The following is a 15373-nucleotide window of genomic DNA, read 5'->3' as shown; positions in this document are numbered from 1 at the left end:
GATTGCTCTCCAGAATGGTTGGATTCTTTCACAGCTCCACCAACAATGCATCAGTGTCCCTGTTTTCCCACAGCCCCTCCAATATTCATCATTATTTGTTCCTGTCATCTTAGCCAATCTGACAGGTATGTAGTGATATTTCAGAGTTGTCTTAATTTGCATTTCTCTGATCAATAGTGATTTGGAACACTCATATGAGTAAAAATAGTTTCAATTTCATCATCTGAAAATTGTCTGTTCATATCCTTTGACCATTTATCAATTGGAGAATGGCTTGATTTCTTATAAATTAAAGTCAATTCTCTCTATATTTTGGAGATGAGCCCTTTATCAGAACCTTTAACGAAAAATGTTTTCCCATTTTGTTACTTCCCTTCTAATCTTGTTTGCATTAGTTTTGTTTGTGCAAAAGCTTTTTAATTTGGTGTAATCAAAATTTTCTATTTTGTGATTAATAATGATATCTAATTCTCCTTTGGTCACAAATTCCTTCCTCCTCCACAAGTCTGAGGGGTAAACTATCCTATGATCCTCTAATTTAATTTATGATCTCGTTCTTTGTGCCTAAATCTTGGACCCATTTTGATCTGATCTTAGTATGTGGTGTTAAATGTGGGTTCATGCCTAGTTTCTGCCATACTAATTTCTAGTTTTCCCAGCAGTTTTTCTCAAATAATGAATTCTTATCCCAAAAGTTGGGATCTTTGGGTTTGTCAAACACTCGATTGTTATTTTTATTCACTATCTTGCCCTTTGAACCTAACCTATTCCACTGATCAACTAGTCTATTTCTTAGCCAATACCAAATGGTTTTGGTGACTGCTGCTTTATAATATAGTTCTAGATCAGGTACAGCTAGCCCGGGAAGGTAGGAATTTCAAGGTAAAGTAATATATCCCTAGCATGGAGACAACAACAAAGGCATGGATTCTGAGAATAGCAAACAAGTATTAAGACTGTAACTGAATTAAAACAAAAGAACAAGGAGAATAATATGAAATCAATATGAAAAGTAGAAGGCTTTGAATGCCTCGCTAAGGTTTGTATTATTATTCTAGCAGTCATAGGAAGTCACTGAAGCTCTCTGAACAAGAAAATAAGACTTGTGCCTTACAAAAAATAAATGGGGCATGTCGGGGAAGGGTATATTGGAGGAGGAAGAGGCTGGAAGCAAAGTACGTTTAGGAAGCTATTAAATTGTTAGAAGTGAGAGATGAAGACCTGAATGAAGCTGGTGGTGAGTTGAGGGAAAGAGAAAGATGCAAGAGATGTAGAGAATTTAAGATGATACTGAAATTGAGAATTTAGGAAAGTGAATTATTCATCTCTCTCCATCTCTGCCACACACAACAATTCAGGGTAAATAGGTAAAAAGGTGGGATTAGAGACAAAAAATAATTTATTTGATATTTGCCCTTGTTCTCAACTTTATTCAGTAAACTATTTTTTCCAAATAATTTCCTTCTGTTTGGAAATGCTCATGTATTCCATATTTTCCTTTCCGAAATAGCATGTCAACTTCTCCTTAATAAAAAGTTGAGGCTCATCAAGCTTTGTTCCTCACTTTCCTATTTCTCTGTTAATATAAATATTATGTAAAATATAAACTAGGGCAGCTAGGTGACGCAGTGGATAGGGTACCAGCCCTGAAGTCAGGAGGACCCGAATTCAAATCTGGCCTCAGACACTTAACACTTCCCAGTTGTGTGACACTGGGCAAGTCACTTAACCCCAATTGCCTCAGCAAAAAAAAAAAAAAAAATATATATATATATATATATATATATACATATATACATATATATATATATATACACATACACATATAAATGTAAAATAAATCTTATGTTGCTTTGGGTGACAAAGGTCAGGCTATAGAAAGTATAAATTCTATATGTTTATATATTTTTGACTGCCTAGATATGTGTATTTGTGATATAAAACAATCATTTTTATAAAATAGATTGGAATAAATGGAATGTGAATGCTGAAAAAGTAAGAAATTTGCTTTGGCATGGAGCAAGTAGTAAGAGCTTAAAACCTTTCATGGAAGAAAAATAATTTGAAGAACCTAGATATGAAGAGCAGCTAGGTGGTGCTAGAAAGAGTATCACTCCTTTGAGTCAGGAGAACCTGGGTTCAAATTTGGCTTCAGACACTTGACACTTAATTAGCTGTATGACCCTGGACAAGTCACTTAACCCCAATTGCTTTCCCCCAAAAAACTCCAAAACCTAGATATATAATTAGCAATCTGATTTTTTCCTTGTTATCTTCAACATCAATTTCAGTAATTAGTAGCAAATATCATTTAGCCTATTAAGATGAATCAGCTGTGATAGAGATATTTACTGAAAAGATACAGTAAAAAGTACAAACATTTCCTCCTGGAACTTTTCATCTCTTACCTTGCCATATGACTAATCAGAAAATTCTCTGAATACTTTACTACTTTGAAGTTCCTTAATGGTTGATGAAATCAAGTTTACTCAAGTTCTCCGTGGCATGGAGGTGATCCTGAATTTTCAAAGGCTATGCCAGTGGAGTAAGTTTCTGTAAGGAAATATTATAAGTCTCTTGATGGGGGGAAAGAGGAGAGGATAAAAGCTAGTTTGAAGCTGAATAAGCAATAAAAATAATTATCTCAATAGAAGCAAAAAAGCTTTTGACAAAATACAATACTCATTAAAAAACACTTGAAGGCATAAGTGTTTTAAATAGATTTCTCCCTAAAATTATAAGAAACATTACCTCTCTGTAATAGCTATAGTAAATTAGAAGCTTTCTCTATAAAATCAGATATGAAACGAGAATACCCATTATTGCCAATGTTACTTATTATTATACTAAAAATACTAACAATAATAAGAAGAAAAAGTAATTGAAGGAATCAGAATGGGAAATGCAATAAAACTCTTTGCAGATATGACAGTATACTTGGAAAATCCTAGAGATTGAACTAAATTAGTTGAAACAATTATTTGCTTAGCAGAATAGCATAAAATAAAATAAACTCACATAAATCATTAGCATTTTATATATCACCAATAAAACCCTGCAAGAAGAGATTGTATATTTCATTTAAAATAACTGTAGACAATGTAAAATACCTGGGAATATATCTGTCAAGATATAGCCAGGAACTATGTGAATGTAATTATAAAACATTTTTTATGTAAATAAAGTCATTTAAATAATTGGAGAAATGTTAATGAGCTGAGCCAATATTATAAAAATGGCAATTCCACCTAAATTTAGTGCTATCACAACCAAAAACTATTTTGTTGATCTAGAAAAAATTAAATTCACTTGAAAGAACAAAAGGTCAAGAATATCAAAGGAATTAATGGGAGAAAATACAAAAGAGGGTATAATAGTACCAGATCTTAAACTATATTAAAAGGTAGTACTTTTCAAAACTATTTGGTACTGGCTAAGAAATAGAATGATGTATCAGTGAAACAGAAAAAGTATACAATACATAATGGCAAATTCATATGGTAACTTTGCATTAGATAAATGTAAATATTTAAGCTTTGGGGATAAAAATTCACTATCTGGTAAAAAAAATTGTTGGGAAAACTCGAAAGCAATCTTGGAGGAAGTGTTTGGTATAGACCAATATTTTACACCATTTACCAAGATAAGATGGATGCATGACCTAGACATAAAGGGAGGTATAAGAACATAGAACATACTACCTTTAAGATTTATGAATGTATCCAAGGCATTCCCAATAAACCTTGGATAGAAAATGCCATCTGTATCCAGAAAAAAAAAAACTATGAAGATTGAATGTAAATTAGCACTTGCTATGTTCACTTCTTTTTTCTGTTTTTTTTTTTTTCCCTTCTCCCATGGTTTTTCCCTTTTGTCCTGATTTTTCTCTCCCATCATGATTCATAAACAAATGTGCATTTAAAATTTTTAATTAAATTATATTTTTAAAAAAATTATGGATAGAAGAATTTATAAATGAACAAGAGATAGAGAGCACTGTGGGACATAGAATGGATAATTTTGATTGCATTAAATTGAAAAGGTTTTATACAAATAAAACTAATGTAGCCAAAATTAGAAGGAAAGCAGAAAATGGGGAAATTTTTCATATTCTGTTTCTTGGATAAAGGCCTCATAATCTCAAATATACAGAGAATTGAATTAAACTCATAAGGCAGGTAGTTTTTGGAAGAAGAAATCAGAGCTATATGTAGACATATGAAAAATGTTTTAAATTATTATCCTTAAAGGAAAGCAAATTAAAACATTTTGAGGTACATTCTTGAATCTATTAAATTGGTGGAAATGACAATTGTAGGAGGGGATGTGGAAATTCAGTATACTGATATACACTTGGAACAGACCCACCTATAGAGGGTCATAGACAGTGAGGAAACACTGGGTAAGATATAAGAACCTTTAGCCCAGAGGGAATCTGCTTACAATGTCTGCTTCTGTTCCCTATCTACTCTAAGGGCTCTTAACCTTCCTGAGAAGTCAGAGGGCAGTGACAACCTGTATTGAGATTGAAGCAAAGTGATACCAGATTGAAGAGTGATACCAGGTGGTAAACTATGTACAAAAGCAATTTGTTTGTGTAGTCCCACGTGCACAGTGCTGTTTTTGTTACATTATAAAAAAGAGAAAGCCCTTGAAATAAATGTGGACTCCATTTTTCCACCAGCCTCAGGAGTCCCACTTCATCACTTCTCATCATTATGAAGGAATATTTTAGTCACCCCGGTGTGGGGGCTCTAGAAAGCAATGGTACATTTTGTCACCCCAACTTGGGAGGTTCTAGAAAGCAGGACACAATACCCAACCATTTTGAAGAGTAATCTGGAATTATGCCCAAGGTGTTACACAACTATATCCTTTTACTTATTAATACCATTGTTAAGTCTGTTCCCCAAAGTGATCAAGGAAAGGAAAGGAACCTATATTTAGAGCAGCTTTTTTTATCCTGGCTTGAAATATTATAAATTTGAATCAGTTCTCTATATATTTTAGAAATAAGGCCTTTATCAGAACCTCTGAAGGTAAAAATGTTTTCCCAGTTTATTGTTTCCCTTCTAATCTTTTCTGCATTAGTTTTGTTTATATAAAAACTTTTTAACTCAATATAATCAAAATTATCTATTTTGTGATCAGTAATGATCTCTAGTTCTTCTTTGGTCACAAATTCCTTCCTCCTCTCCAGGTCTGAGAGGTAAACAATTCTTATTAGTTTATAATATCATTGTTTATGTCTAGATCATGAACCCATTTCGACCTTATCTTGATATATGGTGTTATGTGTCGGTCAGTGCCTAGTTTCTGACATATTAGTTTTTCCCACTGTCAAACAGTGAATTGGAAATTGTGGGATGTCTGTCAATTGGGGAGTGGTTACAAGTTATGGTCTTTAATTGTGATAGAATACTTCTGTACTATTAGAAATGATAAGCAGGTTGATATCAGAAAAGCTTGGAAGGACTTACATGAACTGATGCTAAGTGAAGCGAGTAGAACCAAGAGAACATTGTGCATAATAATAGCAAGGTTATATCAGTTATATAGAACTGTGATGGTCTTGGTTCTTCTCAGCAATGCAGTGATTCAAAACACTTCCAGTAGACTTGGAATCTGCAACTAGAAAGAATTATACAGACTGAATGTAAATCGAAGCATAGTATTTTCACCTTTGTTTGCTTTTTCTTTCTCATGTTTTTTTTTTTCTCTCTTTTGGTCTGATTTTTCTTGCACAATATGATAAATATAGAAATATATTTAAAAGGATTGTACATGTCTTGGATGGGGGGGAAGTAAAGGAGGGAGAAAAATTTGGAATATAAAATCTTACAAAAATGAATGTTGAAAACTATCTTTACATGGACTTGCAAAAACAAAATACTATTGGGGGAGGGAGGGAAAGGAAGTACCTACCTTCCCAAAAAAGCAGAGATTTCTCCCAGCAACCTTAATTCCAGCTTTTGATTCATTCAGTCTGACATTTCACATGATGTACTCTGTACATGAGTTTAAATAAAGTTAGAGTACACACACACACACACACAAATGATAAGCAGGTTGACATTTAGAAAAACTTGAATGAAATAATGAAGAATAAAATGAAAAGTAAGAGAATATTGTATATAGTAACAGCAATATTGTTGGAAGAGTAACTGAATGACTAAGATATTCTGAGTAATATGAATATTCAAATCAACTGCAAAAAACTTAAAATGGAGGATACTTTTCCTTTCCAGTGAAAAAATTGATATGTGGAAGTATGTAGTATATAGTTTCACATAACTATCTGTATCAAATGTTGGCTTTTTCTAGTACAGGGCTGGGAGGGACAGAAGGAGATTACTTGGAACTCAAAAGTAACAAAAATAAAATTAAAATGTTAAAAAAAAAAAAGATTTGAGGAGAATAGAGAAAGCTCACTTTGTATGTAGGTCATTTAACAGATAAGAAAACTGAGATCTGGAGAAATAAGTGATTTTTCTAAGGGTATACACTAAGAAACAGAGCTAGTATTAAAACTCGTATCTTCTTAAATTAATGTGGGCAGTGTATCCCAAAGAGATTATAAAAAAAAAAAGGACCCACATATGCAAAAATGTTCATAGCAGCTATTTTTGCAGTGGCAATGAACTGGACACTGAGTGGATGCCTATCAATTGAAGAATGGCTGAATAAGTTATGGTTTATGAATGTTATGGAATATTATTGTTCTATAAGAAACTATCATCATGATGATTTCAGAGAGGTCTGAAGAGACTTACATAAACTGATGCTAAGTCAAGTGAGCAGAACCAGGAATTCATTGTACACAGCAGCAACAAAACTATACGACAATCAATTCTGATGGATATGGCTCTTTTCAATAATGAGGTGATTCAGGCCATTTCCAATGATCTTGTGATGAAGAAAGCCATCTTCACCCAGAGAGAGGACTGTGGGAACTGAAGGTGGATCCAACATAGCATTTTCACCATTTTTGTTGCTGTTTACTTGCTTTTTGTTTTCTTTCTCATTTTTTTCTTTTCAATATGATTTTTCTTGTGCAGCACAAGTGTGGAAATATGTATAGAAGAACTGCATATGTTGAAAATATATTAAATTACTTGCTGTCTAGTGGAAGGATTGGAGTGAAAGAAAAGAGAAAAATTTGAATATAAGGTTTTATATGTTGAAAATCATCTTATTTTAAAAACTAAACTAATAATGTTAAGGAAAATAAGAAAAATGTGAATTTTAAAGTAAATGCAGTAGGTGCCAATTAGTGCCAAAAATAAATCTTGTGATTGTATTTCCATTTGCACTAGTCAAAGTTAAAATTATAGAAAATAAAGTTATTGGTTCCTGTAAAGGACTGAAACTCTGAGCAGATGCACTTAGACAACGGAGCACTTAAGGCTAGCTACTTATTGGACAGTACTCTATTAGCATATGTTTGGAAAATGGCCTACCCCACTATTCTGTGCTGGCTCCATCTGTTGGTGTATACAGAGAATTGTAGGAGGGATTAGAGGGTGGAGTAAGACAAGCCAGAGTTACTTTTTGGGTGGGAGATAAAGAGGATTGGTGTGGACATTCCTGTGTCCATTCCTCTCATTTCTTTTTTTTTTTTTTTTTTTTTTTTTTAATTTTTTATTTTATTTTATAATTATAACATTTTTTTAACAGTACATATGCATGGGTAATTTTTTACCACATTATCCCTTGCACTTACTTCTATTCAGATTTTTTCCCTTCCTCCCCCAACCCCCTCCCCCAGATGGCAAGCAGTCTTATATATGTTAAATATATTACAGTATAATTTAGATACAATATATGTGTGTAGAACCGAATTTTTTTTTTGTAGCACAGGAAGAATTGGATTCAGAAGGTAAAAATAACAGTTTACATTCATTTCCCAGTGTTCCTTTTCTGGATGTAGCTGGTTCTGTCCATCATTAATCAATTGGAATTGGATTAGTTCTTCTCTATGTTGAAGAAATCCACTTCCATCAGCATACATCCTCGTACAGTATCATTGTTGAAGTGTATAATGATCTTCTGGTTCTGCTCGTTTCACTCAGCACATTCCTCTCATTTCGACCAAGAATAAAGACCAAGGACTTTTGCTTATCCTGACTCTGTCTGATTATAAAGAATCCAGGGTGCTAACTTGGTCCTCACATTTGGTGCCCAATGTGTGGACCAAGGACCCTACTTTCACCAAAGAAGTCCCCAGTAACCAGGAAATTGGGCGAGTATTTTAATAGACAAACAGGGAACTTACTAAACTAGTAATCTTTTCTAGCTGAAATGGGGCAGATGTTAGGAAAAGATTCTCTCCCGTCCCCAGCCCCACCCCCACCTCCATCCCAAAGGGGCTCTATAGAAAACATACTTAAGTTTATCAAGGGATAAGGCTTAATTGTAACTTGAGAACAAATTGCTAGACTTTCGGGTACATTAGAATGCCTGTCCCCTTGGTTCTTAGAGGAAGAAGAAATAGGAGCAGATAATTGGAAGCTAGTAAGAGAACAACTATGTGAATACTACAATGATAAAGGTCCTCATCAATTTCCAAGGAAGCATTCTATATATGCAACATAATACAATTGGCCTTAAAGAATCCTGCAAGTTATAGAAAAAAGAATTTTAGGAATAGCCAGCTGAGGAAGTATGAGGAAAAAGAGGAAGACAATGAACGGATTAATAGCAATATCACTAGAGGGCATGTGAAGTTAAGTGAGGGTGAAGGTCATGGTGATTCTCATTTTGACCAGGCAGCTTCCGCCCTGCCTAAACCAGAACTGGTTCTTGACACACCCCCATCAATTCCACTTTCCGGGGATGGAGGGAGGAGGAGGAGTGGGAGGGGCAGTGACACCACTAGCACCTCCCTGCCCATTGTTTTGTTTTACAACAATTAGGATTACAAATGAGTACTTCCGTTTTTTAGGCAGAACTGCCTTTGAAGGCCTGCTAACACTTTCACCTGTTCCTATCCAATGGAAAACTGATACACCAATGTGGATAGAACAGTGGCCCTTAGCTAGTGATAAAATTCAGGCCTTATTAGATATAATACAAGAGCAACTTGACCAAGAACACTTACAACCTTCTTTAAGTCCTTGGAATTCCCCAGTATTTGTTGTAAGAAAGAAACCTGGGAAATGGAAGATGTTGACTGATTTAAGAAAGGTAAATGAACAGATGGAAACTATGGGCACTCTTCAGCCTGGACTTCCATCTCCTACTCAATTGCCTAGAGAATGGCCTCTGTGGGTTATAGACATTAAGGATTGTTTCTATTCTATCCCTCTAGATAAGGAAGATATGATAAGATTTGCTTTTTCAGTGCCCAGTGTTAACTTAGCTGAGCCTTATAAAAGATATGAACAGAGAGTTTTGCCACAGGGAATAAAAAATAGTCCTACTGTGTGCCAAATGTATGTTGCTGCTGCTCTTGCTCCAGTAAGAAAAGCATTTCCAAAAGTAATGTTATTACATTACATGGATGATATATTGGGATGTGCACCTGAGGAACAAATATTAGAAGCATGTCTACAAAAGACCATAGAAACACTAAGTAACTACAAATTGCACATAGCTCCAGAAAAAATTCAAGGACATGCTCCTTTTCAATATTTAGGATATGAAGTATACCCTAAGGTGCTTACAGTACAAAAACTTTTCTTAAGAACAGAGAAGCTAAACACCTTAAATGACTTTCAGAAATTGATAGGAAATATCAAATGGATGCGTCCAGTGTTAGGTTTGACTACCTATCAAGTGCAACCATTATATGACATTTTAAGAGGAGACAGTGTCTCCTCACCAAGTCACCAAGTCAGCTTATAAAAGAAGCTCAAGAGGCTTTGAGAGAAGTCAAAATGGTTTTATCCAATGTGGTTGAAAGAGTCACTCAAAAACCCTTGGAAATATCAGTTTTTGCTACACAAGAGGCATCCACAGCAGTTCTTCATCAAGGAGACAGTGTGATAGAGTGAGTGAACCTCCCAGCACAACCAGAACAAAGCCTTATTCCTTACCCAGTGCTTGTGGCTAGAATTTTATTAAAGGCCATTAAGCAATCAGTACAATTATCTGGGATAAGACTTGACAAGATATACATGTTTTATACCAATGCACAAGTTAATGTGTGCCCTGAAACCATCCCAGAGTGGCAAATTTTATTATCCATGACTCCAAATTTTATACATGGGTCTCTATTAAAGATAACCAGACTATTACATAATTGGCAATGTATTCTTGAAGAAAAGGTTTCTAAAGTTCCTCTTAAATGACCAACTATCTTTACAAATGCATCTAAACATAATATTTGTGTTATATACTCTCAAGATTTAACTATAACAGAACTCCTTTTTAATCCACACAGCAGAATGAATTGTATGCAATCATTCTAGCTCTTACTTATTATCTAGGAGACGTAAATATAATATTTGATTTAGCCTTTTCAGTAGATGTGGTAAAAAGAATTGCCACAGCCCAAATAAAATTTGTAGCCTCCAATATATATCAGCTCTTTAAGGAACTTCAAGAGCAAGTGAGAAAACATCCAAGTAAGATTTATATCTTGCATGTCCACTGTCACAGTGGAGTTCCAGGTCCTATTTTTGATGATAATTCAAAGGCAGATAGCCTTCTAATTATGTTGGCCAATACTCCTTTATTTCAAGAAGCCCAAGAATCTCATTTTAAATATCATCAGGTTCCTCGAGCTTTACATGTACAATTTGGGATAACAAGAGAAGAAGCTAGGAGCACAGTAAAAGCCTGTCCAGCTTGCCTTCCTTTCCATGCTCCTACACTCCAGGGAAAAACCCTCGTGGTTTGAGACCCAATGAAATTTGGCAAATGGATGTGACCCATTATAAATCTTTTGGTCTTCTTTTATCCATCTTGTGGTAGATACCTTTTCAGGATTCACTTTTGCAATACCAACAGCAAAAGAGACAGCCCGAGTGGTCACTGAATTCCTTATGCAAGCATTTGCAATTATGGGTGTGCCACAAGCAATAAAAATAGACAAGGACTTACATATACTTCTAAATATTTTGCACACTTTTGTGAACAGTATAAGGTTTTACACACTATGGCATACCTTTTAATCCTCAAGGACAAGCAATAGTAGAGAGGAGAAACAGAGACAATAAGACACTCCTCCAAAAGCAAAAGAAAGGGGGAGCCACAGGTAATCCTAGAGAACTTCTAAATCTAACCCTTTATACTATTAACTTCTTGATTTTTGACAAAGATGTACTGGCTCTGGCAGACAGGTTTTACAACCCACCAGAAGGGCAGTGTCCAGTGAGAGCAGCTCCACTATCATTAGATAATTGCCAGGCGATGTGGAGAGACCCAGAAAGTGGTGAATGGAAGGGACCAGACAGGTTAACTGCTTAAGGTAAAGGTTTGCTTGTATCTCCACAGATGGAAAAGGAATCAGATGGGTGCCAATGAGCCATGTTTGCCTTGTCCATCAGAGAGAGATGGAGAAGACCCTTGAAATGAAGGAGAAGACCCAAGAAACATCGGGTGGTTCCATTGCTGATTGCACCTACCACTGAAAGAGCTTGGCAGTTATGGCGTTTGATTCATGGACATCAAAAATTGTTGGACTTCAAAATCCTCAGGAATCATTGAATTCTCTGAGGTATAATAAGACTATTGTGGGACTTGAAAACCCTTAGGAATCATTGGATTTTCTGAGACATGATAAGATTGTTAAAGGACTTGAAAACCCTCAGCAATCATTGGATTCTTTGAGACATAATAAGATTGTTATAGGACTTGAAAGCCCTCAGGAATAATTGGATTTTCTGAGAAATGATAAGAATGTTGCAGGACTTCAAAACCTGCAGGAATCATCGGATTCCCTAACATATAAAAAGACAGTTGCAGGACTTCAAAAACTTCTGGGGATCATTAGATTCCCTGACACGTGAAGCAATGGACAGTATATTGGTTTTGGACTATCTCTTGGCTGCTGAAGGAGGCGTATGTGTGATTGTTGTTTAGATACTCTCCTTCTAGGACTTCTGGAAATCTTTTACAAGACCATGTTGATTCATATTGTTTGTTATATCACTACTTGCATGTACAATTCATGTTTTTTAACACTTCGTTGCGCCTGCACTGACTGTGGGGAGAGTCATCACTAATAGCCTATGAGTTACTGCTATGTGTTTGTGTAATACCTCCCATGCTGATAGGTTTGTGCATACCTTTTCTAATAAGACCCTTCAGCTCAGAAACCCCCTAGCAATCCCCACTTCCCTTTGGTACTTTTCATCTCCCTTCCTGGGATGTCAGGGAGGGCGTGATCACCTCCTTTTTGGTGTTTTCACCTCCTTTCCTGAGAAGTCAGGGATGGTGTGACCATCTGTGTTCTAAAACAAAAGAAAGAGAGAGATATGTGAAGGGCTGAAACTCTGAGCAGATGCACTGGGGTCAGACAACTGAGCACTTAAGGCTAATTACTTATTGGACAATACTCTATTAGCATATGCTTGTAAAATGGCCCTTCCCACTATTCTGTGCTGGCTCCATCTGTTGGTGTATACAGAGAATTGTGGAAGGGATTAAAGGATGGAGTAAGACAAGCCAGAGTTACTTTTTGGGTGGAAGATGAAGAGGAGTGATGTGGAGATTCCTGTGTTCATTCCTCTCATTTTGACCAAGAATAAAGACCAAGGACTTTTGCTTATCCTGACTCTGTCTGATTATAAAGAATCCAGGGTGCTAACTCGGTCTTCACAGGTTCCAACCCAATAGCAATAATCATTGCAAATGCAAATTATAGGACCATTATAACAATATTCATTATTTATAATTATCAGTATCTAACTATATTATAAACATCTTCCTATTGGAATATAGATGTAGGTTGATAGTGTTAAAACCAATTTAATTGAATTTCAATATTAAAATCTTATGTTTCTCTTCTAACCCAATGTATAGGCAAAGATCAATTAGGTTTTTTAAACTTCAAGTCAAAATTAATATGTAATTTTGATTGTACAAAGTTTTGCTGAGTTTTGCACATTACTGTGAGTTCAATCTAAAAATCATTTTTTTTCTTATTTTTAGAAATCTGAATTTTAAAAGATACTTGGGTTTTTATTACTAGTTACAAATGACTAGGGGTAAAAAGTCATACTGTTTAAAACTTAGTTTTAAAAATAATTTAAGTATATTTTTATAAGAATGTAATTTTTGCTTCTAGACTCAGGATAATATTATGCAATTTAATTACAAAATGTTAGAATTTTAATATAGATTTAAAAAAAAAACTACATGTATTTTAGGAGAATTTATAATCTATCCCCTTTTTTTTCCTTCTATTTTCCCCACTGAATAAATTTTTAGAAAAAAAAAAAAAAGAAGGAAAAGAAGGAAAAAAAACTCTCATCACACAAATAAATTCCTACATTGACCATGTTTAAAAATGAATTTAAAATTCATTACCTTTCTGGCAGGAAGAGTTGACTGGTGTGTTTCATCTTCAGTTTTCTTGACTTTTTGATACCAATTAGAATTTGTCTTTTCAAGTTAATTTTCTCTTTAATTTTAATATCATTGTATAAATACTTCTCTTAATATTGCTCCAAATCAATTTATAGAGATCTTATCTTCCTCCAAACCATTTTGTCATTTGTGACACAATAATATTCCATTGCATTTATGAACCACAATTTATTTAGATATTTCACAATAGATGTTTCCTGGAGTTTTTACTACTATGAAATGAACGACTATGAATATTTCATATATTAAAGTTTTCTTTTCTTTCTTTGACCTTTTTATGGTATAGTCCAAGTAGTGGTATAGGTCAAAGATCAAAAATCATGCACCTTTTTATAACTTTCTGGGAATAGTTACAAATTGTTTCTTGAATGAATAGAGCAATTCACAATTGTATGTAGCAAAGTATAGGCCTGGAATCAGGAAAATTATCTTCATGAGCTTATATCTGATCTTAGACACTTATTAGCTCTGTGACCAAAGTTAAATCCTATTTGACTCAGTTTCCACGTCTGTTAAATGATATGGACAAGGAAATGGGCAAACCACTCCAGAATTTTTGCCAAAAAAATCCCAGATGAAGTCACAGAGAAATGGACATGATGGAAATGACTCAACAACAACAAACCAAAAGATATTCTAATGTACCTGCTTTCCCCTTCAATCTCTCCAACAGTTGTTCTTTGAGGTGGAACCTCAAAAATGCCTTGATTTGCATTTCTTTTTAGATTATTTATTTTAAACATGAATAAAAAAAATAAGAAAAAAAATTCATTGCCATGAATATAGTAGAATGTAACAGAGGATTCTAAATATAAAACACATTTCCATTTCAAGAAAGCTTATATAGTAAATACATATTGTATTGAACTATCTTTTCTTTGCTTTCCTGAAAGTTTTCTTTTCTACTCTGCTATGTATTTATTACTTTATTTTTTCCATTTCCTTCTGACCTCCCACCCTCATCCAAGCTACAATTGATAATGAATTTTTACACACACATATATAGATATTCACATACACACATATATACATATGCTCACATATTATATATATATATATATATATATATATATATATATATATACACATAAACATGCATAAACAAAACATGGTAACCATTCTCTGAAAAAGTGACTAGAAGAATCCCAGAAAAGTTGGAGTCTCAGGTCTAAAGCTAAGTGAAGCCAAATATTTGCAGTTCATAGTGACTTTCTCAATGTAAATGTGTGAGATATAATTCATTTGAACTCTTCTATTCCAATTATTATTAATTAGTTTTATATGATCTATAGGATGATTCATCATGATAAGTTCTTTATGTGAAGCTCCAGAGATGTAAGCTGAAGAGTCTAACTAGAGACCCCCCCCCACCCTTGTTTTCCCTGTCAGGGTGACTATTATGGCTTGAGATGATTCCATGTGAGAAATGAATGTACATTTATTTGGTTTCCACAGTTATGAAAATTAAATTGGAAAAATAAAACTTAAATTAGAAAACTGAAACCTACAAGGATATCAAGGAATAATCAAGAGTGGAGGTTTGTTATCTTCCCCCAAAAGAATGTAAGCACCTTGGAGGCAGAGACTGACTTTTGTAATCAGGGGTAGTAACCTGAGATTTGAAAAGAATCTTTTTTTTTTTTTAAATTCATTTTTCCAAATTATCCCCTCCCTCCCTCCACTCCCTCCCCCTGATGGCAGGTAATCCCATACATTTTACATGTGTTACAATATAACCTAGATACAATATATGTGTATAAATACCATTTTCTTGTTGCACATTAATTGTTAGCTTCCGAAGGTATAAGTAACCTGGGTAGATAGACAGTAGTGCTAA

Source organism: Sminthopsis crassicaudata, chromosome 3 (genome assembly GCF_048593235.1).
Source record: "Sminthopsis crassicaudata isolate SCR6 chromosome 3, ASM4859323v1, whole genome shotgun sequence".
NCBI classification, from domain to species: Eukaryota; Metazoa; Chordata; class Mammalia; order Dasyuromorphia; family Dasyuridae; genus Sminthopsis; species Sminthopsis crassicaudata.
The sequence above is the reverse complement of the archived record's forward strand: the minus strand, read 5'-3'. Positions refer to the sequence as shown.